At 41.7% G+C, this 13,916-nt stretch overlaps 2 long non-coding RNA genes across 2 annotated transcripts in view; one reads left to right on the top strand and one right to left on the bottom strand.

Annotated features, from left to right (window-relative positions):
- Nucleotides 1–5,301, top strand: part of LOC146504572 (uncharacterized) — an 89,276-nt gene extending 83,975 nt beyond the window's left edge. The window contains exon 3 of the long non-coding RNA XR_014877936.1: nucleotides 4,663–5,301. This is a non-coding gene — a long non-coding RNA (uncharacterized LOC146504572). The remainder of the gene's footprint in view (nucleotides 1–4,662) is intronic.
- The window catches only part of LOC146504563 (uncharacterized), a 173,416-nt gene that overhangs the window by 94,869 nt on the left and 64,631 nt on the right, over nucleotides 1–13,916 (bottom strand). The gene's annotated exons all lie outside the window — the stretch shown is intronic.

Here is a 13,916-nt window from a genome sequence, read left to right as displayed (position 1 = left end):
CAGTTGGGCAGTCCATCAGTAGCATTAAAGACATGTTATCCACCCGAGTGTATCCGTCTGGCTTAGAGCCCTTATCCCCCTGTCCGAGTGCCCCCCAGCCCCATACTTCCTCTGTAGTCACCGAGGGGCCCTGCGTAAAGTGCAAAGTACCCTTCTTGCTTTATCAGCATGGTACCCAGGCATTCGGCTTGCTGCTTTGGGTCTCTTAAAACACGTACACAAATAAATGAGGAGGCTGCTGGAAATAACTACTTTCTCATCTCCAGCCAAGCTGCCCTGCTGGTCAGGTCATTGTCTTTAAAGGGAAAGGGGAACAGAGAAAGCATGCCACTGCTGACCTCCACTCGATGCTTTCTTAAAGAATACAAAGTCAGCAAAGTTCATTTAGCTCCCTTGAAATATAAAATAGACGAGTGGTTCTACAGGGGCTTAAAAGGACTGTTTGTTTCCTGTTATACTTGGTTCAATAATGGACCGAGCATTATTTTTAGCTGTGATGGGAAGAAAAAGACTGTTTCTGTTTTGATCCTGAATATACAGGATTTGTACTGCGTCTTGTCCTCATTCTATCTGCTTTAATATGTATAATGGCCACTGCTTTGTGGCACTCTTATTATTAGTGCTGTCACTTCAAGGGGCAGCTCCGAAGCAAGTTTAGCAATGTTAGGTGAGAAAAAACTTCATTTCTGGCCTTTAACCCGAATCGAAGAGTGGCGTGACATTCAAACTAAACGTTGTCTAACGGGGAAAAAAGGAGAGCTGGTGTTCGCAGCAAACCGAGTAGTTCTTATCATTCATGTCAGGAAAAGGCCAGCCAATTTTCACAGAGAATCAAATGGAAAAACACGGTATGTGGACATCATTGTCACAGCGAGTGTGCAGAATATAACCCAAAGATTTCTCTCACACACTTTTCTGTAGTTGTGCCAAGAATCCAAGGCAAGCAAACATCCTGGAAACCCTCGACAGCAGCCTCAGAGCGAGGCTTGCTGCAAACAAGTTCTGGATGTAGAGCGGCCACTCGCCAACAGTGTTGGTCAAATTACTTGAAAAAAATAATCAGTAACTAATTACTGATTACTACCCCCAAAAAAGTAATCCAGTTACTTTACTGATTACTTATTTTCAAAAGTAATTAATTACTTAGTTACTTTTTAAAAACACGATTTACAACCTGAATAGGTGATAAAGTGATAGATCTTTCAGCCCAATTCTACTTTTTCTGCATAATCATCATACAAAATGTAATCAAATGGAAAAGTCTCTTTTTAAAACTTGTTTTATTAGTTTTAATCTTTTAACTTTATGCATCAAGCAAAAATTAAATTATCTGCAACATTCTCTGACTGGAAGAAATTAGTTTAACATTTAAACCTATTTTCTGCACATTGCAGCACACACACACACACACACACACACACACACACACATATATATATATATATATATATATATATTGTGTGTGTGTTTACACTCAGTCTTTCAAATAGATGCAAGTAAAACACAGCAGAAAATAAATAAAGTCAAAGACTAGCGGTCCTGTTGCTCTATTTTCACCTGTAAAGCAGGAGTGGGGTAGGCGGAGGGTTACCCTGGTGCAGGTGTGCAGCGGTCAGTGGAAGAATCCGCGAGTTTCTCTGTGAGTTTCCCATTACGTCGTAGCTACTCGGTGCTTGTTTGGAAGTTTAGGGGTTTTTTCACTGTAAAAAGAAGTTTTCTTCCCACGCACAACGGACACTAATGTTTTTGTCACTTTTTATGGAATCAAACTCAAAGTAAGGTCAGTACTTCCACGCTTTAAACGCTGCACGCTCATACTCTCTCTGCACTCGATATATGATCCATTGTTGATCTGCACACAGCTGTTGTCACGAACGTCGCACTCGCTTACGTCACTGTCATGAGACATTCTCGCTAAAAAATCACGGTTTTAGTAACGCAGTAAAGCAGCGTTCCTACGGGAAAGTAACTGTAATCTAATTACCGTTTTTGCAATAGTAATCCCTTACTTTACTCGTTACTTGAAAAAAGTAATCGGATTACTTTTTCAAGCAAAAGTAATCGGATTGCTTGTAACGCATTACTGCCCATCTCTGCTCGCCAATGCTGATTTACACAATGCAACTGAAAACAGAAACTCTAATGCGACCCAAAAAGACCCAAGAAAACATGTCTGTAAAGTCCAAAACCACTGATGGATGCGCAGCTGTCAGCAATGTTGGTTTTCACTTCCCTGATGTAATCGTTTGTTCATGAAAGTTTTATGCTCGTGAACGTTAAACAGACCCGGTGGAAAGATTTATTTTCATGCCATTATAGTTTGAAGTAGCCTCTATTGGTCGACAAGGAAAGTGTTGCTGCAGCCATCAAGGGAAACACTAATGGATGGATGTGCAACTAATGTATGCGGAGGAAAACCCAGAAGAATAAATGCTTTCTGTGTGGATGTTCACGGGCACTCTGCCAAAGCCGCCCTAAGCCAGGTCATAGTGCTGATGACATTTTACACTATTAACCCTTTAAAGCCGGTCAGAGCAGCACGCTCTGTTTTGCGTAACTATTTTTAAACCCTTGTAGCTCTGCAACCACGTGAGCTAGCGCAATAATTTTTTTTGCATATGAAACCGGAGGAGTTGTACTTACATCTAATACCATCAGCTTGTCCTCGGTCACAGTTTCCTTCCAGATATTACTTTGCAAAAACGGCATAAAAAGCACTTGCAGCAACAAAAACATAATGTTCCAGAAACACGCTTTGCCGATCCGATCAGCTGTTCATAACACTTCCTACGTCCATCAGCACGAACTATCGCATGTCCGCCACTTTTTACCATCAGGGCCTCATGAGCCTATACTGGTGTTTTTAAAAGTTATGTTTGACTTTATGACTTTCTGTGTGGTTTCTGGGATGCTTAGGACTCATATTGCACTGCTGGAAATAGTTTATTTTGATGCATATGCTGCTTTTTTGCAAATTTGCATTATAATATTTATTTTCATTTTTCCTGCAGTATATAAAAATTGGTGTATTTCAAAAATAAAACTATGAAGACACTCAAAATAAATTTCCTGTGGTGGGAAACTATTTTGTGCAACTTTTTTGTATTTACAGTTTTGAGGGATAAGCCTCTTAAATTTCTCTAACTAGAAATATATGTTAAAAAACAAAAACGATTTTCAATTTTTTTGTAGTTTATTGCACTTTTTTGCAACTTATGTAATTACTATGCACTTAATGCAGACATATTATTAAAATCTAGGCTGTAATGGTTGTATTGATGTATAGCAACTGTATGTATAGCCACAAATGGCTCCACAACATGTAAAAATATAATATAAGCTCTGGCGGACTTGGTTCTATGGTGGGTCTTAAAGGGTTAAATAAATTTGGCTGAACAAGCTGAAACAGTATGCAGACCCTGGCAGCAGGCATTGCGTTTGACATTGCCCGCTGATGTTTTTCTTGTTAGTTGAGTTGTAGGTCTCAGTGACTTTGGCCTACAGACCAGTGTAGTGTAACCCCTGGCAACCAACAGAAATGTTTTTTCCCAACTGGCTGGTGAAGGCTGCTGGGCCAAGTAGGCTGCAAAGACCTCCTTGTGATTGCTTTGGTCATTAGCAGATTATAGGTGTTTCCTATAGTTTGCGTGGAAATTGCCAAATTGTCTGCTTTGTAAAAGTGGCACCATTAGAAACAGGCTGGTTTTAGCACACGGCACAACTTTTACTTTGAAGGTGTCAGTTTCTGGTTTGCGTTGCACTCTACAATATCACAGTTTCTTAGCAAGCAGCTTACAAGTGTTTGCAGACCGCTCACCGTCTCTCAAGTCTGTGGACGATTGCTGCAATCTGCCAGCAACCAAAGGAAGTGCGTTTTTGTTTCAGCACTGTAATCAGTGGTTACCAGCCTGTGTTACAGGGGCTTAGCAACAGGTTAAGAAATACTCGTTTTTCCCTAGTATCTGATGGCAACCAATCTCTATGCCTGTGTGACCGAGACGTTAATGCTTTCAGTAGACGACTGGCAACTCAACTTATTTGTAGAACACTGGAAAGCTTTTAATTGCACATACGGTTAGTACACCGCTGACCCAGCTTCTCTGATTTGTGAATAAAAGCTCGTCTTCCTGCCGTACATTATCGACCTCTCTCATTCTCCCCATAATGAATCTGACATGCAGTCTTAATCATACACTTGACTGTGTGGCCTGCAGCAGCTGTAGAAAGAAGAGCAGAGTCTGTTTGCAGCTTTATTGAGGAATTTATCAAGGCGTCATTAAGGGTGGCGGCTGAATGAACTCTGATGAAAGGCTGACTCGGAGTCTTTTGAACCTGTCGAGAATTGATCGAGGCATCGGCGAGCTAAGTGAATGTTGTGCTGGAGCTCACTACACCAATTGAAGGTCAAGTGCTTCCAGTACATCAGAAAGGAATTTTAATCAAAGGATCTCCTTTGGCTTTCACACGCATCCAAAATGATGTTCTACTTCTGATGTTTGTCTTTGTCATTAGGAAAATCTCAGGTTTTCCTTTATTATGGAGATGAGTTGGTACAGTTTCTAACATTAGAATGAATCGGGATGTGAAAGATGGCAGCGGGAGAAAGATTTTTGTGTGGTGTCTCCTTTTGTGCTCAGCTTCTGCCATTGTTTCTGTTCACAGGAGTGTTCGTGGAAGAACTCGCTCCTGAAGGCCGTGAGGACACACAAAAGGTCAGCCAGTCACATTCACTGCACTGAATGGCTGCAAATCTGTTTGGCTTTTTATCTCAGTCTCCTTTCTCTTTTGATGTGACACTTGTGGAGGAGCAGCCGACAGCTCGCACGTGATCCACAGACATGTAGGCATTCAATCCTGGAAGTGCAGTATTCATCGATTTTGAATACAGGTTCATACAAGCATGTGAAAATCAATGGTTTTCTCACTTCGGCTAAACTGCCCACGTTTCTTTTCAGCTCTTTGCAGTTAGAGGACGGTGTACACAGAGTTAAATCTGTCTTTTCTTTGCTCTACATGAAAAACATGCACAATAAAGGGCTGATTTTAAGCATAGAGAGTTTGTGCTTTCCTCTGAATCACACAGAATAACAGCGTGCAGTGAAAAGAAAAAGCGTTTTTATCTGTTATTGCTTTACTCATTACCAAATTTACCTCGTAAATTATCCTTTTAAATGGAGTCCACATTTTACAGCAAAGCAACATCAAACTGGATTTCACTCAGCTAATATTACAGATTTGTACATTACACCACGAGAAGGTCCGAGCTCGTTTGTATTTGTTCATCTTGTTCTCACAAAGGAGCGAAGACTTACCTTTAGTTATTTTCTTAACGTTGTCGGAGTCGCAACCTTCAGAAGCGTTTTGCATTTTGTTCTTTGCAGAGAATTCAGAGTTTTGCAGACTTATGAAATTGTAACTGATGAGCCAAGATGTTTGTAAAATGGCATCTTTATTTGCAGTTGGTGTGAAATATTCCAGGCTTTTTATTTAATCTGCCCTCAAGAAGCAGAAAAAGTCCATGATTGTCATGCGGTGTAGTAGGACTCAGGCGCAGAGCAGAGTTCAGGGGAAAACAACGTTTAACTACACAATCACCAGGTGCAGATATATACAGTGAGGGGAACGGGGGTCCTATTGGAGTCACAAACACGCTAGCTCTTCTTCTTTACAGCAGTTGAAATAACAGGTTAGTCACGGGTCCGAGGAAAACTGTGCACAGGAGAAAATAAGGTTACACGGAGATCGCAGCAAGTCTACAAAGCTTAAGGATTCGAGGCAGAGGTTCACTAATGTGTCTCGCATAATCATCCAGCGGTGAGGCTGTCTGCATCCCGGCCTTAAGAGTCCAACCCGTAATCAGAGCCTGACGAGATGCAGGTGTGTGCCAAGGGCGGGAGCCTGCAGTGAGCTCCGCCCTGGCAGGGAGGAGAGAGGAGAATGCACACCAAACACATGTGGCCTTGTGGAGCTGGCCGGGCAGACACGGGGACCATGACAATGATACTGTTGGGAAGCATTCATGTAACAAAGTGTTCTGCAGGTTACCTCTGCGGTGGCCATCTTGTTTTCCCAGTAAAGAGGAGGCCTGCCTCAATTGCAGCTCTTTTATAGGCCAGTCTGTATTGAGAAGGTGTGGTCTTTAGAGTATTTAAAGGGAGCAGGAAATGGATTGGTGGCCATTTTGAGAAGTTGCTGTCTGTGGCTGTATCCCAATTCAGGGTCTGCAGCCTTAAAGGCCGCATTTTAAGGCCGATTACGTCACCGCGACGCGACGAAGGCTGTCCCAATTCAAAGGCTGCTCGAAATGCGGCCCTCAAATGTGTCCTTAATTTACCTGAATTTTAAGGACGTGGCGGTGTAGACTTCGTGGCCCAACATATCCCAGAATGCATAGCGCGGCGGTGGGTGTGGATAATTTTGCTGAAAAAAAACGAGGGGCGCCGAAGAGTAAACTTTAAGAACTGAATATTATGTCACTTATTTATGTGCGAATGTTTAATAACGAAGAACATTAAAACATTCCTGTTGGCCACATGTCGGCAAAGTCATGTGACATTAGTGACGTTTGTACTAACTTGGTTTTAAAGCCTTTACTTTAAAATATACGCCGTTCAATAGCTGAGCTTAATCAGAGAATGATCAAAGCTCATGTAGAAACAAACAAATGAACAAAAGATTTTCTCCTTCATTTCTGTCAAACAAAGCTGTATGAAACGCTTCCAGCTGTTAGTATCATGGTTGCTAGGCAACCTGGGCAGCGCAACGGAGGCTAGACCGTCCCATTTCACAAGCCTCGCACTTCCGGCCTTAGCGGTCTTTAAGTACGCGGCCCTTGAGGATCGTTGAGGCTGCAGACCCTGAATTGGGATACAGCCAATATGTGCATGATGTTGGCAAGAGACAATAAAACAATTACTTCAGTTACGATAGAGTGAAGTCTGATGTTTCCCTCACCGTGCCTCTCTGCGTAACAGATACAAACAAAGTGTACCAATTCCATGTGTGTGTAGTCCAAAAGTGCTAAACTGCACAACGTTTTACCTCAACAAATAGGATTCATGAAGAGAACGCAAAGAAGTGTTCATGTGTGATGAAGGGCACTAACAGAACATACAGGCACAGGTGTAATCTTCAAAAACAAAAAGGGTTTTTTTTACCCCCCAAAAAGACAAAATTATTACAAAAATTCAAAAAATGACAAAAACAAGCAGTTTTAAGAACCAGCTGAGCTCAGCGAACTGACCTGCCCAAATGAGAGACCGCTCCAGCTCCAGCAAGCGAATGAACCACGTGTACACCAAAGGTGAAAACCACAAAGATGATAGCGAACCATAATTTGAGAAGAACCCCGTTCCCCCCTGCGTGGTCACAACAGATGGTTCAGTCCATTTTATTGGCCTCTGTATTTAAACCAGCTCCAGCCTCCGCTTTCACCCGAACCAGGAAGAACCGGAGCGGCAGCCAGCTAACCCAGAAAGAATTCATTCATTCATTTCATTTATTTGTTCATTTTCAGGCACAACAAATACCTATATTGAACATAAAATGCACAAAACAAAAAACAAAAATTGCCTGAAAAAGGAGTGGGACGAAGAAAACTTATTAAATCCCACCCCTATACTCACTCATCATCAAAAAACAATAAACTTCCCGCAGCTACGCCCATCATTACATACAGACCCATCAACAGCCCCGGACACATACAAGCATCTCAATGGCAGCTCGCAAACAACAATTAGAGCCTTCATAACTGAATACAGAATATATAAATTATAAATTGTATTACCACAGGTAACAGGCAGTAATAATTACAAGTAACAAACACACATACATATACATACATACATACATATATATCTACACACACATGCACGTATATATACATACACACACTCTTCTTCTTTTTTTCAAAATAAATCAGATATTTTTCTGAAATGAGAACAGACATTACAGAGCACACTAAAAACCATCATTGAGTATACTGTGACCAGACCAACTGTTTGTAGAGGAATTTATATTAATTATTAATTATTATATTCATTAATATATCATATCCCCGTGTCACCATAGCACACAATACAAACAGACTGTATGCCATCATGTGGGCTGCAGCTCACTGCTGATGTGTTACAAAAATGTACTTTTGTGTGAATATGCATTGAAACACAACAAATGATTTTTTTTTGTATTATTTTTAGTATACTACTCTACTTTTAAGATTAGGCTTAAAACTTTCCTTTTTGCTAAAGCATATAGTTAGGGCTGGACCAGGTGACCCTGAATCCTCCCTTAGTTATGCTGCAATAGATGTAGGCTGCCGGGGGATTCCCATGATGCATTGAGTTTTTCCTTTCCAGTCACCTTTCTCACTCACTATGTATTAACAGACCTCTCTGTATTGAATCATATCTGTTATTAATCTCTGTCTCTCTTCCACAGCATGCCTTTTATCCTGTCTTCCTTCTCTCACCCCAACCAATCACAGCAGATGGCCCCGCCCCTCCCTGAGCCTGGTTCTGCTGGAGGTTTCTTCCTGTTAAAAGGGAGTTTTTCCTTCCCACTGTCACCAAAGTGCTGCTCATAGGGGGTCATATGATTGTTGGGCTTTTCTCTGTATCTATGAAGCGCCTTGAGGCGACTTTTGTTGTGATTTGGCGCTATATAAATAAATAAAATTGAATTGAATTGAATTGAATTACAAACCAACTCAAATGTTTGAACTTATAATCACTGAAGCTTCACAGCACAAAGTAAAAGTAAGACAGAAAGGTAAACATGAGTATGACCCACACGTTTTAGTTGTGTGATTTTAATATTATTGGTAATTAATAATAATCTTATTAATAATAAGAACTTTAAAGAAATCATAACTCGCTGTTGTTTTGCTTCTGTAACGTAACTAGACCTGCTGTTGATTGTTGCAGACTCATGTTAACAGTTTTTAACTGTCAAACAGGTTGTTTGCTGTTTTAAACGTTGGCTGGTAGAAGTGAAACAGTGAATCTAAATTTCAGAAAAATATCTGATTTATTTTGAGCAGCTTAGAAAAACAACGAAGTAAAAAGCCCGATGATTGGTCAAATGAACGCGGATGACAGAGTCTTGTCCTTTGCTGATTCTGATTTTGATATCAGTTCATGCAGACTAGTTTAAATCTAGATAGGCGGGATATTCTTTTTATTACATAAATGTTACCATTTTTTGTGTAAAATATATATTTTCCTTCATTTTTTGCCAGTACCCTAATAGAATGCAGTACATTACTACTACTGGAAGGTGGCAGTCATGCACCTGAAACCTGTTTGCTGACCACCTTTAACAAACAAAAATAGATGAGGGCACCACGAACTACCAGGTGTCAGACCGGGATTATATGTTACCACATAAACAGCTAATAAAAGCTTTTGTATGGAAGTTCTTAACATAATTAACGAAAATGAATCTACTGTGCCGGTAAAGCTAGCATCTCAGAGGTCTGTCCCACCTGTGTGGTGTGTAGTAGCAGTTAAATAATTAAATAATCTGATTTTTCATTTTCTTTCTGTGCATAAAAGTCTTGTAAACAGATTAATTCAGATTAATCTGGTTGCACAGTAAGGTAGAGTCAGCACAAGTTCATTGTGACCTATGTACATATGCTAATGCACAGATATCAGGCGTCAAACTTCTGTTGGTCAGTATTATTGTAGAACAAAACCAGCAATTAAAATCAGATTCATCAAGTGCATGATTGTTGTGAGGGCTTAGAATAGAATAGAATAGAATAGAATAGAATAGCCCTTTATTGTCATTGTCCGTGTACAATTGTCAGCGTTCCACACCAACTGTGTGAATAAAATCTAAATAGTGGAGAGCAGGAATGACAAGCAAACAGAAGAGAACGGCCAAACATTCGAGGCTGCAAAGAAAAGACTTGGTCTGAGTCCGTGTGTGAGCTGAGTGATGAGGCTTACTTAGACCGCAGCTCAGCTTGGTGGGGTGGGTGGGGTTTGGGGGGATAGTGTTTGTCCACAGTGACCCGGGGAAGAGGCTGTTAGTGAGTCTGGAGGTGTGGGACCTGACTGAGGGCAGCGGGTCAAACAGTTGGTGGGTGGGGTGCGAGGGGTATCCTGTGAGACAGGAGATGGCAGCCATTGTTTTTGGGCGGTGTTAATTACCCTCTGCCCTGTTCTCAGTAGTGGCCACAGCAGGAGGAGAGCACGCTCTCCCCTGAGGTAGAAGGGGAGAGAGTAGGTCAGTAGAAGGTCAGCAGGAGCTTCTAGTCCAAGTTATTCCTCCTCAGGACACGGAGGAGGTGCAGCCGCTCTTACCAGGCTGTTGGTGTTGTGGGTCCAGGTGTAATCGGCCATTCATCCAGATTGCACCACCAGATTGCACCCGAGACAAGTCCTCTACCTCCACCCGATACCCAGAAGATGCAATCACCATCCTAGGCCATACTGGGGCAATATGGTTTGTGAGTTCAATTCAATTCAATTCAATTTTATTTATATAGCGCCAAATCACAACAAAAGTCGCCTCAAGGCGCTTCATAGATACAGAGAAAAGCCCAACAATCATATGACCCCCTATGAGCAAGCACTTTGGCGACAGTGGGAAGGAAAAACTCCCTTTTAACAGGAAGAAACCTCCAGCAGAACCAGGCTCAGGGAGGGGCGGCCATCTGCTGCGACCGGTTGGGGTGAGAGAAGGAAGACAGGATAAAGACATGCTGTGGAAGAGAGACAGAGATTAATAACAGATACGATTCAATACAGAGAGGTCTGTTAATACATAGTGAGTGAGAAAGGTGACTGGAAAGGAAAAACTCAATGCATCATGGGAATCCCCCGGCAGCCTACATCTATTGCAGCATAACTAAGGGAGGATTCAGGGTCACCTGGTCCAGCCCTAACTATATGCTTTAGCAAAAAGGAAAGTTTGAAGCCTAATCTTGAAAGTAGAGATAGTGTCTGTCTCCTGAATCCAAACTGGAAGCTGGTTCCACAGAAGAGGGGCCTGAAAACTGAAGGCTCTCCCTCCCATTCTACTTTTAAATACTCTAGGAACAACAAGTAGGCCTGCAGAGCGAGAGCGAAGTGCTCTAATAGGGTGATATGGTACTACAAGGTCATTAAGATAAGATGGGGCCTGATTATTTAAGACCTTGTATGTGAGGAGCAGGATTTTGAATTCAATTCTGGATTTAACAGGAAGCCAATGAAGGGAAGCCAAAACAGGAGAAATATGCTCTCTCTTTCTAGTCCCTGTCAGTACTCTTGCTGCAGCATTTTGGATTAACTGAAGGCTTTTCAGTGAGTTTTTTGGACTTCCTGATAATAATGAATTGCAGTAGTCTAGCCTGGAAGTAATAAATGCATGAACTAGTTTTTCAGCGTCACTCTGAGACAGGATATTTCTAATTTTAGAGATGTTGCGCAAATGGAAGAACGCAGTCTTACATATTTGTTTAATATGTGCGTTGAAGGACATGTCCTGGTCAAAAATGACTCCAAGGTTCCTCACAGTGTTACTGGAGGCCAAGGTAATGCCATCCAGAGTAAGAATCTGGTTAGATACCATATTTCTAAGCTTTTCAGCGCCGAGTACAATGACCTCAGTTTTATCTGAGTTAAGAAGCAGAAAGTTAGCGGCCATCCAAGTCTTTATGTCTTTAAGACATTCCTGCAGTTTAACTAATTGGTGTGTGTTATCTGGCTTCATGGACAGATAGAGCTGGGTGTCATCTGCATAACAGTGAAAATGTATGCTATGTCTTCTAATGATGCTGCCTAGGGGAAGCATGTATAATGTAAACAGAATTGGTCCTAGCACTGAACCCTGTGGAACTCCATAATTAACCTCAGTGTGTGAAGAGGACTCTCCATTTACATGCACAAATTGGAGTCTATTAGATAGATATGATACAAACCACTGCAGTGCAATACCTGTAATACCTACAGCATGTTCTAATCGCTCTAATAGGATATTATGGTCAACAGTATCGAACGCTGCACTGAGGTCAAGAAGGACAAGCACAGAGATGAGTCCACTGTCAGAGGCCATAAGAAGATCATTTGTAACCTTCACTAAAGCTGTTTCTGTGCTGTGATGAACTCTGAAACCTGACTGAAACTCTTCAAATAAACCATTCCTCTGCAGATGATCTGTTAGCTGTTTGACAACTACTCTTTCAAGGATTTTTGATATGAAAGGAAGGTTGGAGATTGGCCTATAATTAGCTAAGACTGCTGGGTCTAGAGATGCTTTTTGAGTAAAGGTTTAACTGCAGCCACCTTGAAGGCCTGTGGTACATAGCCGATTATTAGAGATAGGTTGATCATATATAAGATCGAAGAATTAATCAATGGCAGGACTTCTTTGAGCAATTTTGTAGGAATGGGGTCTAGTGAGATGTGAGTGAGTGAGGTGAGTGAAGATGGTGTTGGTATGGACTTTATGTGCTGTTGTGCTGTCGACCTGATGTGCTGTGTTTATGCTCGGAAACTGTACTGAAACCTCTTTTGCGCATCTGGGTCGTAGCTGGAAATCCAGCTCTCGCCACAGGTGATTAACCCCAACGTCAAGGTCGGTTCAGTTCTCAGAGAAGTTGATTATTGTTACCCTCAAATTTGGATCCTAACATCGCACAAGATAGGGAAGTGGTCAGCAGACTAATAGCAGCCACAGGAAATGGTCTAATGTGCACAAGATGATCACCTGAAGCTGGCAGGGTTTTATTATATCGGGGGAGTCACAGAACTATGTCATCATGCCTCACATGACGTCAGAAAATTGCAGGTCAAGGTTTAGAGCGTTTTAGCGTCATCAATAATTTCAGAATGGTCCTTATTAGCCATGAACCTTAAAAAAAGGTTTAAAACACCACAAAATTCTTTACAAATTGATTGGATGTTTTGGGTCAGCGTCAAATAATTGGCTGTCTGTGTTTTCCCCTCGTTTCCTCTTGTTTTTCGACGCCACCTGTTTGGTGCAGTGACAGCCTCCCAGCACATCCTGTGGCCCTCTGCACCGAGCTACTGGCAAGGCTTTAGTGAGGGATGTCCACTAAGCCATTACTTTATCACAGTGTGATTACAGCAGATCTCATTTGCATACACCGAAGGAAGCACTTCACAGACTTTGCCCATTATGAAGCTGTTGATGAATAATGATCCATCATGAATGGTGAAACTGTCATTTAACAACTTTGAGGCGACGTCTTTACAAATGCCTACTTTCAGTGCCGAGTCAGGAAGTGCCACATCGCCAATATAGAATTTAAGGTTTAATTAGAGGGTGTGTATAGTGTAGACCTGAAACATGAATGCAGGAGGATCATGATTCTCATGGCTAGCAGGGGTCAGCTACTCTGGTATTAGTTGGAAATCTGGATGCAGAAACGTTCCTCAACAAACACTGTCCTGATGATAATCAGCTCTTATTGATTATAGCATCTTATGTGAGATATGCTCCTCACTGACTAACTGAGGAAAACTGGACTTATAAACGATATTAATACAAAGTGTGTTTTAGTCTCTGAGATGTCATCCAATGAGAGAGCAGTATCCCCACAGTAAGATTCTTCTGTGGAACCAGCTTCCAGTTTGGATTCAGGAGACAGACACTATCTCTACTTTTAAGATTAGGCTTAAAACTTTCCTTTTTGCTAAAGCATATAGTTAGGGCTGGACCAGGTGACCCTGAATCCTCCCTTAGTTATGCTGCAATAGATGTAGGCTGCCGGGGGATTCCCATGATGCATTGAGTTTTTCCTTTCCAGTCACTTTTCTCACTCACTATGTATTAACAGACCTCTCTGTATTGAATCATATCTGTTATTAACCTCTGTCTCTCTTCCACAGCATGTCTTTATCCTGTCTTCCTTCTCTCACCCCAACCGGTCGCAGCAGATGGCCGCCCCTCCCTGAGCCTGG

The sequence above is a fragment of the Neolamprologus multifasciatus genome, chromosome 14 (genome assembly GCF_963576455.1).
Source record: "Neolamprologus multifasciatus chromosome 14, fNeoMul1.2, whole genome shotgun sequence".
NCBI lineage: Eukaryota > Metazoa > Chordata > Actinopteri > Cichliformes > Cichlidae > Neolamprologus > Neolamprologus multifasciatus.
Note: the sequence above shows the minus strand (reverse complement) of the source record. Positions and strands in the feature narration are given on the sequence as shown.